The sequence below is a fragment of the Capsicum annuum genome, chromosome 12 (genome assembly GCF_002878395.1).
Source record: "Capsicum annuum cultivar UCD-10X-F1 chromosome 12, UCD10Xv1.1, whole genome shotgun sequence".
NCBI lineage: Eukaryota > Viridiplantae > Streptophyta > Magnoliopsida > Solanales > Solanaceae > Capsicum > Capsicum annuum.
Genome location: NC_061122.1, coordinates 169,967,962 through 169,984,232, shown reverse-complemented (window position 1 = coordinate 169,984,232; position 16,271 = coordinate 169,967,962). Strand labels below are relative to the sequence as shown.

Below are 16,271 nucleotides of genomic sequence, written 5' to 3'. Positions count from 1 at the left end.
GCTTGAGCCTGAGACCAACGACAATGTGGTCTTCTTGATCGTGACTGTTGTCCAACTACAATAGCAGATGCATCTTCCTCATTCTTCTTTTCCCCAACACTTCCTGAACCCTTTTGAATTTCTTGAGTAGTCTCTTCTAACGTTGCAAAGCTCACAATATGATCGGTTTTAATTCCATCTTCATCATCTCTCCCATTTTAAGGACCTCAATAAATTGCTTGCCAAATGCAGGTAACAAGTGTTGAAATATGTTTCATTCTGCACTTGAATAAACACTTCTACTATCTTACTTTCTTTTATTGTCGGTTTCACCCTAGCAGCTTGTTCACGCCATCTAATAACATACTCCCTAAAACTCTCAGTATTCTTCTTCTTCATACTGTTTAGGAATTTTTCATTAGGGATCAATTTCATATTATACTACAATTATTGCACAAATTCATTCACTAAATCATCCCAACTATTCCACCTATCAATATCCTGATCAACAAACCACTCTGAGGCTAGACCAGAAAGACTCTCACCAAAGTAAGCCATGAGCAGTTTTTCTTTTCCTCCAGCACCTTTTAATTGGTTACAATAACTTCTCAAATATTCCACTAGATACCCGTGTCCATTATACTTCTCAAACTATGGCGTCTTAAAGCCTAGGTAAAGGTTGACACCTGGAAACGTGAATAAATCCTTATATGAGACACTTTTGTAACCCCCGAGTCCTTGCAAGTTCTTCATAGTGAGTTCCAAACTTCTCAATTTTATGGTCATTTCCTCTTGTTCTTCTGTCATAATAGGATTTTCAGTGTCAAGACAAAATTCAAGCGGGTGAGTGTAGCCGTAAGGATCAGTCAACTTAAATGTGGGTTCAATAGCATGATGCTGATCAGCAGAAATACTTAATACAGGCTCTCTCACTGAGTGGAGAGGCACAACTAGTGGATAAACCTCAAAAGTAAGAGCTTCGAGTGGGGGTGCTGCTGCAAAAACATGAACAGTGGGTAGAGCCGAGCATGTGGTGGCTTTGTATTGAGGAGTGAGGAAACGAATATTAGAATTTTTTGGATAGTATTGCCCCGAAGTAGATCCTAATGCATGTTGTAACGTGTCAACAACAATAGAAAACTGTGCATATGATACTAGAGGCAAACTAGAAAGATATTCCTGACTACCAGTGGGAAATGGAGGAGGCGGCAGCCCAATAGCCCAAGCTTGGTGCATTTCTATTATTTGTTGCCTTAATTTCTGAGTCTCTTCTTTAGCTCTTAAATTTTTACTCCCCAAACTCTCTATCTAATTTGTGACAACAACCTCAGTATTCTTGTTGGCCATAACTTTCACTTCGACTTGGTGCAATATGGAGGACCAGCCAAAATGCCACAAACCAACCACCTTAAACTAACAGAACAAGAGATAACAAATGCTTTAGAGTTCAACACTTTTTCAAAACCTTTTTCTTTTTTTCATTTCTTTCGAAAAATCACCAAATCAAAGAAGGGCGTCTATGTATCTCACTCCCAAGAGAGGAGAATTAGGTGTGCATAGTTCATGAAGTTTGGCCATTAAAGGACCAATAAAAATTCTCTTTCTTTTTCTTGAAACTTCTGACGAAATTTTTTTTTGCATTTTTTAGGCTTAAATCCCAATACAAAATGAAGCCTCTGATTACCAAAGAAAAATCTTTTTTGAATTTTTGATTTTGAATTTCATACACAAATGAAACTTGAACCTATTAAAGGAAAATCTTTTTATAGTTTTCTTTTAAAAGATGTATATGACACCTACTCTAAATGAAGAGTGAAAAAAATCTTTTTGGAATTTTTTAGATTTCTATACAAAATAAAACCTATGATAACCAAAGAAATATCTTTTTGTGTTTTCAATTTTGAATTTTATATGAAAATGAAACTTGAAACTATTAAAAGGAAATCTTTTTTGGTTTTCTTTTCGAGATATATATGACACTTACTCTAATAAAGAGTGAAGAAAATCTTTTTGAATTTTTAAAATAAGATCCCCGAACCCACAATAGGGTGCCTATGTATCTCACTCTTGGGAGAGGAGAATCAGGGGTGCATAGTTCATCCAGATTAGACAATTAAAGATTAAATAAAAAGTAAACCGTGACTTGAGAGACACGACTACAACAACGAAAATAATTTTTTTGGGGAGTTTTCAATTTGACACTTCACATAAAACTGACACCAACAACTACGAAAGAAAAATCTTTTTCATATTTTCGAATTATGAATGCTCAGTAAAGAAACAAAATGAAAATCTTTTTGATGTTTTTGTTTTCGACAAATAAGTGCAAAAGGTAAAAATAAAAAACTTTTTTGAATTTTTGTTAATTTGAGAAGATAAATGCAAATGGTAAAAAAAAAACTTTTTTTTTTAATTTTTGAGTTGTTGTTGCATAACCACACATTTTTTCCCAAATCAGTCCGTCAAATGACCCCGCTACCCTCAAAGATGCAACAATTAGCACGTAGGGATGCTTTAGGGGTGAGTCTCCTACAAAGGATCAAGTGGGTCCCACTAAGTATTAATATGATGCAGATAAGCATGACCTAAAGTCTGACCTACGCTGGGGTCCACTAACAAGGTCGTTCGAGGAAGAATATGGTCGATAATGGATGCTTTGCTTTTCACCTACTCCGTACAACTGATGGATCCCCCTCCTAAGATAAGGGTAACTCAACTAGAGGTTGTGTACAACGTGTACTACGGAATTATTGCAGAAAGAATGACTAGAGTTATGCACATGATGCCAAATATAAAGCAGAAACACATAAGAAAAACTATAAACATTTAGCACATAGATAATCAAAAAATGACAAAGCAAATACAAACGATAACACAAATAATTCTTATACACCCATAATGTCAAACTAAGTCGATACGACTCCAAAAATAAGCTTGAATTCTAAAAAAACCTCCCCAGCAGAGTCACTAGAGATACCACGCCCCTTTTATGAAAAGATTAGGATTTTAAGGTTCGAAGGGTTTTGATTATCAAAGTGACAAAAATTGAAAATTATTTCGAAAAGGATTCATTTTATAATCAATTCAGAGTCGCCACTTGTCATAATCAGGTAAGTCAAGTCACCATTGAAAATCCATTTTCAAAACTTTTTTTGACTATTTTAAACTGGTTTACGAATAGAGATTTCGGCTAAGGAATTCTGTTAACCGAGGGTTAGGGGTTAGGCACCCTTCGATCCCGTGGTTCGACCACGGTCGCTCGGTGGAGCGTATCGGCTAATTTTGACACTAAAAATGTATAAACCACATACACACAACAATTAAATAAACAAACAAAAGCAAAATGAATCTCTAAAAAGATAATGTCCAGTCCAATTATACAGTCCAAAAATAGAAAAATATGGAAATGTAAACCTACGCTAACCTACACTAGTCCTAAACTACACTCCAATGCTTTAATCGATGCCTCATACCTTCATTGCGGATGTGTCCGAGCATAAAATACTTTGGAGCATTCCCCGATGAATAAGTATATTATAATCTTGGGGCATTCCCCAACGAATGAATACATCATCAAACCCTATGCGATAAAGTAGAAGGAAACGTTCACACGTACATTCAAACTTTCAACATTCAATGATATTCCTAAATTTGCCTACCCGAACCTAAACCTTGCCTGTTACACTTTCGGCCAAAATATGCTCCTATCAATTTCACAAACTTGATATTTATTCACAATTAAACAAAACAACAATAAACCAAAGTTAACATAAATTCACCCTTTATATCAATTTCTCAATTCCCGTCCCAAATCCAATCTATACACAAACATAGTGTCATTTCAACACGCAGTCCATATTCATAAAATTAATCAGTATATTGCAATAACAACATTTCATACTATGTTCAATTCAATGCATCAAATAGAATAAACAATGAAATAAAAGGACGAACGAAGTGGAATTGGACCTCAATAACTCGAATTTGATTTTTGTGGCAATGAGCTGATCGAACCCATCAAAATTCTCAACGAACTCCCAACTCGAACAAAACCCCCCAAAATCCAAACCAACCCAAATGATCCAAATGACCCATTTTAATTTTTTATTATTTTTCAATGAAAGTTAGCCAGAGTAGACTGAATGGCTCAGATTTTATGGATTTAATTGCTAACTTACCATTTCTGGAAAGATTCGAAGGGAAACAGGATTGAGAATGGCTTTTCAACGTGAGTATGGTTGGAACAAGATTAGTGGAGCTTACTTATTGGCTATTCTAGTGGGTCACCGATGAGAGACTTTCTAGAAATAGTCCAATGACCTCTCTGTCTCGATCTCTCTGGTTACTTCTCCCTAGGCTGTATTACTCTTTTTTGTCATCTTATCTCTCTCCTGATCTCGTGTATGTGTGCAGCATATGTGCGATGTGCGTATCACTATTTCGATCAGGCATATGTGGTGTATGTGGGTCTGTGTTCGCCATGTATTGGTGTTGCTCTCTGTATATGTAGGTGACTGTCTATGTTGTGTTAATGTTTTGGTGTCGATGGATGGTTATTTTTGTAGATGGTTTCCCAGGAGAGAATCCAAAATAAAACAGAGGAGTTCCTCTCTATATTATTGTCTGTATTGTTGAAGAAAACCCATCCTTTTTTAAATGTAGTGTGCATATGTATATATCCTTATGTGTATTCTAATCCCTCTCTACATATTTTATTAGTTATGGATAAAAAAATATGTAAAGGGGTAGGGGTAGGGGTGTAGGGTGTGAGGTGGGGTAGGGGAGGTTAGGATGGGATAGAATTTGTTAGGATAAGGGAATATTAGGGGTTTAATTTGTTAGGCATTTATTGAAATTTTGTTATTATTTGTATTTTTGTAGGGTATAATCACATGGGTGAGGGTGTATGACAACGTGAGGTAAAATGAAAGAATTAGGTTTTTAGGAGGGACGAAATTAGTTGTGTACATCATGCTTCTTTTTGGGTGTAAACACAAAGTGTATTTAGACAAAAAGTAGACAACGAGACTAAATTTTGACCCGACCATTATTCAAAGAAAGAAACAAAAGAAAGAAGGACAACCTAATTGGAGAGTCGAGTGAGGACCCGTCGAGGTTCCGGTCTGTGGAACTGTCATTACATCAAAAATGAAAATTACAAGTTAAAACATAAATAAAATTACAATAGTCCTATCTATGCAGTTTCTTTTAGACTCTTGACTTGAGTTTCATTATCCTGCTCTTCAGGCTGATTCTTGACTTGCAATTTCATCACCCTATTCTTTGGGCAGGCTCCTGACTTTCAATTTCAACAACTTGTTGCTTGAATTTCAATTTCTTTACCATGCTCTCCAGGCGGGCTCCCGACTTGCAATTTCTTTACTTTTCATCACCCTATTCTTTGGGCGGGCTCCTAACTTTCAATTTCATCGCTCTATTTTTTGGGCGAGCTCCTAACTTTCAATTTCATCACCCTGTTCTCCATGTAGGCTCCTGCCTTTCAATTTCTTTAATTTGTTGCTTTGATTTCAATTTCTTCATCCTGTTCTCTAGGTAGGCTCCTGGCTTGCTATTTTTCAATCTGTTGACTTTCAATTTCCTCACCTTGTTGCTTGACTTTCCATTTATTCGGCCTGTTCTTCAGGCGGTCTCCTGAAATTACATCAAATCTGAAAAGAAAATTATCCTAAACAAAAATTATTATAAAGAGATTCCATTTGCCAAAAAGTAAAGTTTCAAACAACAAGAATTAAATTGTTTTTCCCCAGTTTATCATCAGAGGACTTTTGTAAATGTCAAATCCAATCATAATTACTTCTATGTTGCAATGATGAATCAAGATTATGACCACGAAATGCATCTCTTGAGAGTAAAACTAAATGACCAAGACTAGAAAGTACGTCTTCTAAGAATTAAAGTGAGGAATTCCGACCAAAAAGTGAATCTTCTAGAGCTAAAGGTTCAAATTAGGTAGTGTGCCACCTGACAAATAAAAACTGACAAGGAAGTGCATCTCCTAAGGGTTAAGTGCAATGATTCGACTAGAAAGTACATCTTCTAGGAATCAAGGGGACTGACTCAACTAAAAGGTACTTCTTATAGGAATCAAGGGAATGACTCAACTAAAGGGTACTTTTTATAGGAATCAAGGGGAATAACTCAACTAAAAGATACATCTTATAGGAATGAAGGGGAATAACTCGACCAGGAAGTACATCTTCTCGAAATCAAGGGTAATAACTCGACTAATAGGTACATCTTATAGGAATCAAGGGGAATGACTCAACTAAAAGGTACTTCATATAGGAATCGAGGGGAATGACTCGACTAAAGGTACATCTTATAGGAATTAAGGAGAATGACTCGACTAAAAGGTACGTCTTCTGTGAGTTAAGGGGAAGGATTCGACTAGAAAGTATATCTTCTAGGAATCAAGGGGAATGACTTGACTAGGAGGTACACTTTCTAGGAGTCAAGAAGAATGACTCGACTAAAAGGTACATCTTATAGCAACATTGGGGAAAAACTCAACTAAAAGGTACGTCTTATAAGAATCACAGGGAATGACTTGACTAAAAGGTATGTCTTATAGGAATCAAGGAGAATAACTTGACTAAAAGGTATGTCTTCAGGGAGTCAAAGGGAATGACTCGACTAGAAGGTACATCTTCTAGGAGTGAAAGTTCAATTTAAGAAGTGTATCACCTAGCAAATGAATACTAAAATCCCTGGATAAGAAAGTGGGTCTTTGAGGGATATAGGATGATGAGTTTTACCATAATTTGATTATCAAACCTATGTAGAAACATTGCTTCCTGCATTTATAAAATTAAGGCATTGCAGCCCTTGATATTTATGCTCCGAAATCCATGCTTTGAAGGTAATATGTTTTCTATTTCATCAAAGAAAACTTGTAAGTTTAAAACATGGTGGCTGGTTTATGGCTTTAAATTTTGCGGCGATCGCTCTTATCCTCTTTATGTTTAACCTTGTTTCTAACCAGTAGCATATGTCATTGGCTTGCTACTTCATTGACCCAAACTTAGGTTATTAAGAGTGACTCTGAAACAAACACAGTATCTATGCTTTGCCATATTTATCAGATAAACCCCTTTGAATCTTGGTATTTTCATGAGTTTCCAGACTTGTTGTTTGCAAAACTTTCTGCACGCTTCATTTTAGCTCACAATTATGTCTTTTTTCTGTGCTAGCTTTTGTCTAGCTTTATACAATTTAAGCTGGTAGCCAGTTTTGAAATCTTTTCTTACTTCTTTTGACATGGACTTGACACAAAAATAAGAGAAAAATGACAATGATTTTTATTTGGATAGATAACTCCAAAAAAATATAAAGAAGAAAGAAAAGACAATGAATGTCCCCATTTGAATCAAAGAAATGAAAAATTTATCTACAAATGACACTCAACTCTAATGATTATGCCATGCATTTTGGATTAAGCTGCCTAATCTTTCCATCCAAAATTTCTACCAATTATTCTTGAGTTAATGGTCTTGAAACTGAGTTGCTTCCTTAGGTCAATTGCATTTAAGACCTCATTCGGCTAGTGACACCTTGAAAGGTTTTCGTCAACAAGCCTCTCTCATTTTTCTTTCTCTCGGCTCACCATCGCCTTATAGTGCCTGTGAGGGTTTTCACCGATAAGACTCTCTCATTTTTATCTCTTAACTTACCATCACTTTATAGTGCCCGTGAGGGTTTTCACCAATAAAACTCTCTCATTTTTATCTCTCTCAACTTACCATCATCTTACAGTGCCCTAGAGGGTTTTCACCAATAAGACTCTCTCATTTTTATTTCTCTCGTGATTCCTTATGCTGAGGAAGATGAGTAGTCCCAATTGCATTATCACATCCCTTGCATACTTAGTCGTAACATTCTCAAAGATTGATATGAAGGTCTTTCTTTGGTTGTTACTTGGCTTTTGGATAGGGTTAGAAAGAAAGGATGGCATGAGGCCCAAATGATACTTGAAGTGGGGTGGGACTTACAACTTTTGGAACTGAGTCAAACAATGAATATTAATTCATGCCCCAGTTTTTTACTGGAAAATTCTAAATTGTTTATTTGGTTAGACTGAATCCAAAGTAGGGCAGCCTATGTATCTCATTCATGAGAGAGAAGAATCAGTTCACACATAGTTCCAACAACTTGTTCTTTCTTTTGATCTGATTTTTTTTCTCTTTTATTGACTCTTTTCTCTTTGAATTTTTTTTTGACTCTATTTCTCTTAACACTCTTCTTTTCTTTATTTTTGGAAACACCACTTTTCTTTTTATCTTTTCTTGACACAGTTTTCCCTTTTTTCTTTTTGAAACTTTTTGATTCTATTCTGTTGCTCGACACTTTTCTTTTGAGCTTTGTTGACTCTATCTTGATTCCAAAAGAGGGGTATGAAAGAAAATAGGAATAAAGTTGGGGTAAACAAAGGATGACATAATGTTTGGGTAGCAGAATGAAATGCCTTCTTCATATCAATCCTTCAAAATGAAAGTACACATCATGCAATATGAAACGAAAGATAAAGATCATTGGTGACATTTTTACAGCACTAACTTTATCTGAGCTTATGCGTCACTAACTCTTCTACAGACTCCACTTTTGTTGTACATTCTTCATTCTTTAGTGGAGCTGAATTTTTGTTCCTTTTGATGTAGGATCACACATCCACTATTTGACCTAATGAGATATTTCTTTCAATTTATGACCAAGTTATTCATGTGATTCTTAAAACAATTGCCTTAATTTTCAAAGAAGGCTTCAACTTGTCACCAAATATCTCAGCACTCTACATAATCTCTAGTGATTTTCCTAACTTTATCTCTCTGATTCACTGTTTCATGGTTAAATCTAATTTTAAGATCTAGCTGAAAATTCCATAGGCATGTTATATCACTAGAATAAACATAAAATGTACTGTATAAAGAAAACAAACAACACATATTTGAAACACAAAAGGAAAGGGAAACTTCATTTAGTTAAAATAAAAGATAGAAGGGTTTGAACATAAACAATATAGGGAAAAAACATGATAGATCCCGAACTACAACCCTAAAATAATTTAGATAACAGAAAAAAAAGACTACCAAACATCCATCCTAGCAGGGAGAGAAGTGACTTCCCAATTGCTGAGCTTGACATCTTAGTCACTGTTTTGCATATCAGCATGACTAGAGCTTTCCTCATTGTCAATCTTCTACCCCATAACTGATCCATCTTGAATCATCTTTTAAATTTCTCTTTTCAAATCTCAACAATCTTTAATATGATTACCCTGAGCATCAGAATGATACGCACATCATACATTAGAATCAAAATTTCTTAAACTCCGATTAAGAGTGTACCCAAGGAGAAGAGTGATCATTCCCTACTGTACCAATTTTTAAAATAAACTAGCATACGGCTCTCCAATTAGTGTTAACCTATCTCTTGATTTCTGCCTTATTTCCTTATTTGGTTTGGATTAAAAATCGGGCTTAGATGGGCTTTGTTATGTTTGTGGAGTTAAAAGATGACTCTGGGGAGTTGGTGTGTGACATTGTGGGTAAGATGAGGGTTGAATATGTGGTTGTGCATTTTACACTAGATATGGAGATGGGGAATGGATTATAGTGGATTTTGGGAGTGATTATGTGGAGGTTGGGCATGAACTTGGGCTTGAGCCTGAGAGTCATCCTTATGCGATAAAGTAGAAGAAAAGCTCACACGCACATTCAAACTTTCGACATTCAATGATAATCCTAAATTTTCCTACCCGAACCTAAACTTTGCGTATTACACTTTCGGCCAAATATATGCTCCTATCGAGTTCAGAAACTTGATATTTATTCTGAATTAAACAAAACAACAATAAACAAAAATTAACCTAAAGTTACCCTTTTTATCAATTTCTTGATTCCCATCCCAAATCCAATCTAAATACAAACACAGTATCATTTCAACACGCAGTCCATAATCACAAAATTAATCACAGAACTACAATAACAACAATTCATACCATGTTTAATTTAATGTATTGAACATAATAAACAATGAAATAAAAGGAAGGAGAAAGTAGAATAGGACCTCAATAAGTCGAATCTGATTTTTTTGGCAATGAGCTAATCGGAACCCGTCAAAATTCTCAACAACGAACTCCCAACTCGAACAAAAACCCCAAAATCCAAATTAACCCAAATGATCCAACTGACCCATTTTAATTTTTTATTATTTTTCGATAAAAGTTGGCCAGAGTAGACTGAAACGGCTTGGATTTTGTGGATTTGATCATTGAATTACCGTTTCCAATGAGATTCGAACGAAAATAGGATCGGAAATGGCTTCTCTATGTGAGTATGGTTAGAATCATATTAGTGGAGCTTGTATGGTTAGAATCATATTAGTGGAGCTTGCTTAGTGGCGATTCTAGTGGGTCACCTGTGAGAGACTCATCGAAAATAGTCCAACGACCACTCTCTCTTGATCTCTATGGTTACTTCTCCCTAGACTCCATTACTCTTCTTGTTGTCATCTTCTACCTCTCCCGATCTTGCATATGTATACATCATGTGTGTGATATGCATATTTCTATTTTAGTCAGGCGTATGTAGTGTATGTGGGTCTGTGTGTGTCGTGTATTGGTGTTGCTCTCTATAGATGTAGGTGAGTGTGTGTGTTGTGTTGATATTTTGGTGTCGATGGATGGTTGTTTTTGTATATGGTTTCCCCAGTGAGAATCTAAAATAAAACAGAGGAGTCCCTCTCTATATTGCTGTTTGTATTATTGAAGAAGACCCTCCCTTTTTGAAATGTAGTGTGCGTATGTATATATCCCTGTGTGTATTCAAATCCCTCTCTGCATATTCTGTTAGTTGTGGATAAAAAAAATATGTAAAAAAGTAAGGTTAGAGGTGTGGGGTGTGAGGTGGTGTAGGGGTAGTTAGGATGGGATAGAATTTGTTAGGATAAGGGAATATAAGGGGTTTAATTTGTTAGGGATTTATTGAAATTGTCATTTTTTGTATTTTTGTAGGGTATAATCACATGGGTGAGGGTGTATGACAACGTGAGGTAAAAATTGATGAATTAAGTTTTTGGGAAGGACAAAATCAGGTGTCTACACTTCGCATGCAAAAAATGTCTCGAGTCTAAATGGACTCCTCTCTTCTTGCATTTTGTAATGGACCAATGAGGCCCACCTTTTTGAGTCAAGTTTTAAGTTTAAACCCAAAGTCGACTATATGACGTGCGAGTGCAAGAACATGAAAGAAGAAGGAAAATGGGTCAAAACCCATTGATGAGGTCTCTAAGAAACTTAAAAAGTGTCGATTTTTATTATTATCTCATTTTTTATTGATTTACTTATTTATCTATTTGTTAATTCATTTAGGCCTCAAAGCCAAAGTTTTAAATTAATACAAGTGAAGCAGGTTATGGGCCGAAAGCCCAATACTTGGATTACGACAGGTGATGATGGGCCAAAATCCCAAATTAGCTAAGGACTAGTTTATTGATTTGGGCCTAATAGCCTAATCCTTTTAGCTATCCCCTTCCCTTTTTATGTGCTAGTTGTTATTACGGTTCTTAGGCCTAGTTAAATTCCCTACTAAGTTGTTAAAAAACTAATTTTGCATAAACCTCAAAAAATATTTTCTTAATCACTTTCTTTTCAAAAACCAACTTCTCTTTTTCCGATGTTAGTCAAAGTGGTTTTCAAATAGTCGGATAACCGCAAGTTAGCGGACATTTTAGGTGCCTTAAAAACCCTCCTAAAATGTTAATAGGACCCTCTTACCTGGGACTTTCTTAAAAGCCCAAGTCTTTTTCTGTTTTAAGACTTAGGATTTTATTTTAAAGTTTTTCTTAATTTCTTTTCAAATAAATTAAGTGGCGACTCTGTAATTTCTTAGATTGTTTCAAAATTTTCTTTAAAGTTTTGAAATAGTGTAAAAAGTCAAAATCAATGTTTTCTAACCCTTCTAGTTAAAATGGATAAAACAGAAATGGCGACTCCGCTGGGGAATTAACTAGGTTCTAACTAGGGGTGGCAAATGGGCGGATAGGATTGGATTTGGACGGGTTAAATATGGATAAAGTAAAAATGAATTAGATTGCAATCTGCCCATATAAATATGGGTAAATATTGATTTGGTCAAGTATGGATTGGGTAAAAATGGCTCCAACCCACATTTTCCATTTAGACTAAAAGGAGAAAACTTTGAAAGGATTGCTGGTTTAATTCGTACCAGCAAGAAACTATAGCCACTACCCACTGCAATAACCAAACTTTTAGCGCACTACAACATTCTACCAAACACTCAATTGCATAGACACCATCAAAAGCAAAAATAGAGGATCAAATGAGATGAGAAACAGTTCAATCGAATCTAATTAACAATATCATCATCCCACTACAACATTAGACAACACCAAATAAAGCTTAACTCCCAAAGTCACAAACTAACTTTTAAGGTCAAACAATTTTGTAGCCACACCCCATTTAGCCATTTCAACACCAGTTCCATTCCTAGTACCAAGATAATCTAAACTTCAAGTGACACAACATTAATTGTCAAAAAAATTTATGCCACTGCAAATGTGAAGATCATGTTCACTGAGACATTGATACTCTGTACATTGTATTCTTGAGATCAAGAACCTGAACAAAATGCATATGCCATTAGGGCTAAAATCAAGATTCCTTACAGATTTCTCCATGAACTAAATACGTCATTGAAGGAATTGAGTGCTAGAATCTACTACAAATATTTTCTTACAAACTTGACACTGTGCTTTTAACCTTTCATTGCCGCTAACACGGGGCAATCTTGTAAAAGTATTCCAAAAAATTGAAGTGCTTCTTTTAGCTCATATTCTTGGGATAAACAAACTAACTTTACAAGATTCCTCATTATCCTCCATCAAAATCCCTATTAAAGAAACATAATTTTAAAAAGGATACAAATTAGGGGTTTCATAGGAGTTTCAAATTAGGATCCATCTGCTGCATTTTCTTCTTTTAGAATTAGCAATAAGAGCAAACTAAAATTTAAAAAATAGTAAGAAAAAAAAAATACCTTTAGTTGAATGAATAATTAAAGAAAGTGTTGTACTTGTAGATGTTCTTCTTCCAGAGAATCACTAAACCACACCACTATTCACTAAATCTGCAAACCACATCAACTAAAGCAGCTTAAGAAATCTTGTTTTGTCATCCCTATTTGGAAGTAGGGTTTTATGAGTCAATTTGGAATCATTCCTATAAGGAAGCAAAGAGCAGAGATCGAGACTGTTGTTGCACACAACTGTAGTTTTGTGAGAAATTGAGAGTCACTGAGAAATTGAGAAATGGTCCGCAAGTTATCGCAATTGGGTCTCTATATAGGTACCCATGTTTTACCAATTTTGTCCATTAATTTTATGGGCTTTTACCCACCTGAAATATGAGTGATCCAATATATTTGTAATACCCCATACTTTTTCCTAGCTAATTTTATCTCAAGAATATCTAGTATTAGCTTAAAAATTTAATGATGATTATTCCATGAGGAATTTTGAAGATTTTCACTTTTTTACATGTGGGAAATTCAATAAGCTTTCCATCGATATAAAATTTTCCTAATCTGATGACCGGGTAAGACGTTATGACTATTTCAAGTTCCAATCGTAAAACGGCACCATATTGGTCAGTGGCACGCCGCGCCATAAGCTAAAATGACAATTGTCCTTTTCCAGTGCCTCAGCGCGATTTCCTCCACATCACATAAAAGTTCCAGGTCGCAAAAGAAGGGGCAACGCAATGGCTCCGCATCGCGCCATCCCTGAGTTTCCAATTTTTAAATTCTAGTGACACGGCGCGATAGCGCCGCGTTGCGCTAGGGGTCCACTTCAAAAATTTTTATTAAAATTACAAGACGCGTCCAGGGTTAAGAGGGTCAATTTCCCACCCCTATTAAAGCCCTTTAACACATGATTTAGCTATTCTTCACCCAAAATATACTAGTTTCACTCAAGTTTCTCTCAACAACAAGCTAGGGTTTTTATTGGGGATTCGAATTCAAGAAGGTTTCACCGTAAATCCTCATGAAATCACAAACTAAGGTATGCATAGTGTTCATTCATGGACTTCTTTCGTCCATAAAGCCCAAGAATTGTTTTTTTTCTAAATTCCAGTTTATGAATTTTCTTATGAATTTCATGATTGGGCTGCTCTTGTTCATGTGGATAGTGAGAAATTGAATCCTACTCCATGTTGGATGATAAATTCTATGTGGGCTAAATTATTAAAGATATAGACTCATGCAAACCTATGACTAAACCCTTGAATGATGAAATTAGAATTGAACCATGATGTTTAATTATTGTACAATGATGTTTACATATACCATGCCTACAATATGTTTGATTAAATGCCTAGATGAAGGAAAAGTGCCTAACTAGCATGATACCATAAAATCTCCATGTATGTACAAGTTATGCCTATCATATGTTTTGATGAAATGCCTCTATAAATGTATTATGGATTATGATGTTAGTTATATGTTCAAGTAAGTTACGCTTGGTCAGTTTCCTTCCATCGAGTCCTGGGGGTACGCGTACCCGAAACATTAGTTGTGTGCCTAGAGCCGCGTCAAGTTTTCACGATACTCTCAGTCAAGCTATGAATCCTTATACTTCAGATAGTCTTATGACTAGGAAATATCCATGATCTCATGAACTCAGTCAGTTGTCAGATATCAGTAGTATTCCGTTAGTCAATGGAATTCAGTAACTCAGCCCATGTTTTGTTCAGTTAATCATGTTCAAAGTCTATTCATATAGGAGTAGAAATTAGCACCGAGTGAACCCAAGGATGGGAACACACACTATCAGATGAGGGTGTGATTCTTAGAGGTCATCCTTACATTCCAGAACTATATAGCCAGCATAGGTTGAGACATCAACACTGTTCGATGAGGGTTGATGAGGTGAATAAGCACTGTCAAATAAGGGCCTCACTGTTCTTTTTTGGGGACACTACGTCAGATGAGGGTCACCTACAACTTGTCCTTACAGTGGCTCGATATTGACACCCTTCTAATTGAGGTTACAGATTGGACCCCAACTCATCCATAATGATGTATCAGGGGCATGTCAGTTAGATAACTACTTCCCACAGTTTTATATTCCAGAATCAGGACTGTCAGATATAGTCAATCAGTCTCAGTAATAAAACTCAGATAGTTCTTCAGATTTTAGGACTGTCAGATACAATCAACTCAGATAGAGTATGGAACTCATATAGTTCCATCAGATTCAAGACTGTCAGATACAGTAACTCATGTTATTAGTTATCTTCAGATTTAGTATTCATGCTATCACAGTATTAGTGTGAGTTGTTATGTCTCATGCATTTATTCTCACGCTCATGATAGTTAGTCTGTTATTATTATTTTTCACACATATGAACCCCATGCATTCAGCCTAACTCACATACATACCAGTACATTCAAAGTACTGCTGCATTTGCGCTATGGTATCTTATACCATATTCAGAGACACGAGCTCCAAAGCAATAGTAGATTCCAAATATCCACAGATAGAGTTAGAAGTGAGTCCTCATATTTAAAGGACATGGTTATTTCTCTATTATTTCATTAATTAGTTTATTAGTTGGAGTTAGTTGGGGACATGTTCCATCAACTCCTTATTCAGACAGTTCAGTCAGTTAGAGGCTTTCTAGACTATCAAGTTTCAGACTTCAGTATGTTCAGCTTTGTTTTAGGTATCCTATTACCCCACACAGATGTTATATCATTCAGATCATGTTCAGTATTGAACCTTATCGACTTTCAGTTCATGTTTCTGCATTATAAAGTATTTATATAGTATACAGGTACAGATATCAGTCATGGGTTAGATTGTGGTCCTTCGGGGTCATGAGCACCGTGTAGCATTCTGGGTATCATATTTGTGGAATTACAAACTTAGTACAGAGCCTAAGGTTCAATAGAGTCCTAGGAAGTCTAAAAGGTGCATTTAGTAGAGTCTTGTACATGGGTGTGTTGTGCGCCATATTTATGTACAAGAGTCTATAAGATGTTTTAGGAGCAGTTTCCCCTCTTTCAGTATTCATGTCGTGCCAGTGAGAATAATCTCAAGTCAATCTCTTAGTCTAATCCATCTCTCTCTTTCTTCTACAAAATATGCCTCCTAAAAGAACAAATGAAAATTAGTCAGCCCCTCAGCCCGAAGATTCTTTGGGCGATCATGTTTCTCATGCAGAGTTCAGGGCCATATTCACTACTCTTGCTTAG

At 35.8% G+C, this 16,271-nt stretch overlaps 1 protein-coding gene across 1 annotated transcript in view; it reads right to left on the bottom strand.

Annotated features, from left to right (window-relative positions):
- Positions 1-5,632: 5,632 nt before the first annotated feature.
- The window catches only part of LOC107850915 (small RNA degrading nuclease 5), a 57,450-nt gene continuing 46,811 nt past the window's right edge, over positions 5,633-16,271 (bottom strand). Inside the window, exon 6 of the mRNA XM_016695743.2 lies at positions 5,633-5,648. The gene's annotated coding sequence lies outside the window, so the exon portion shown is untranslated. The remainder of the gene's footprint in view (positions 5,649-16,271) is intronic.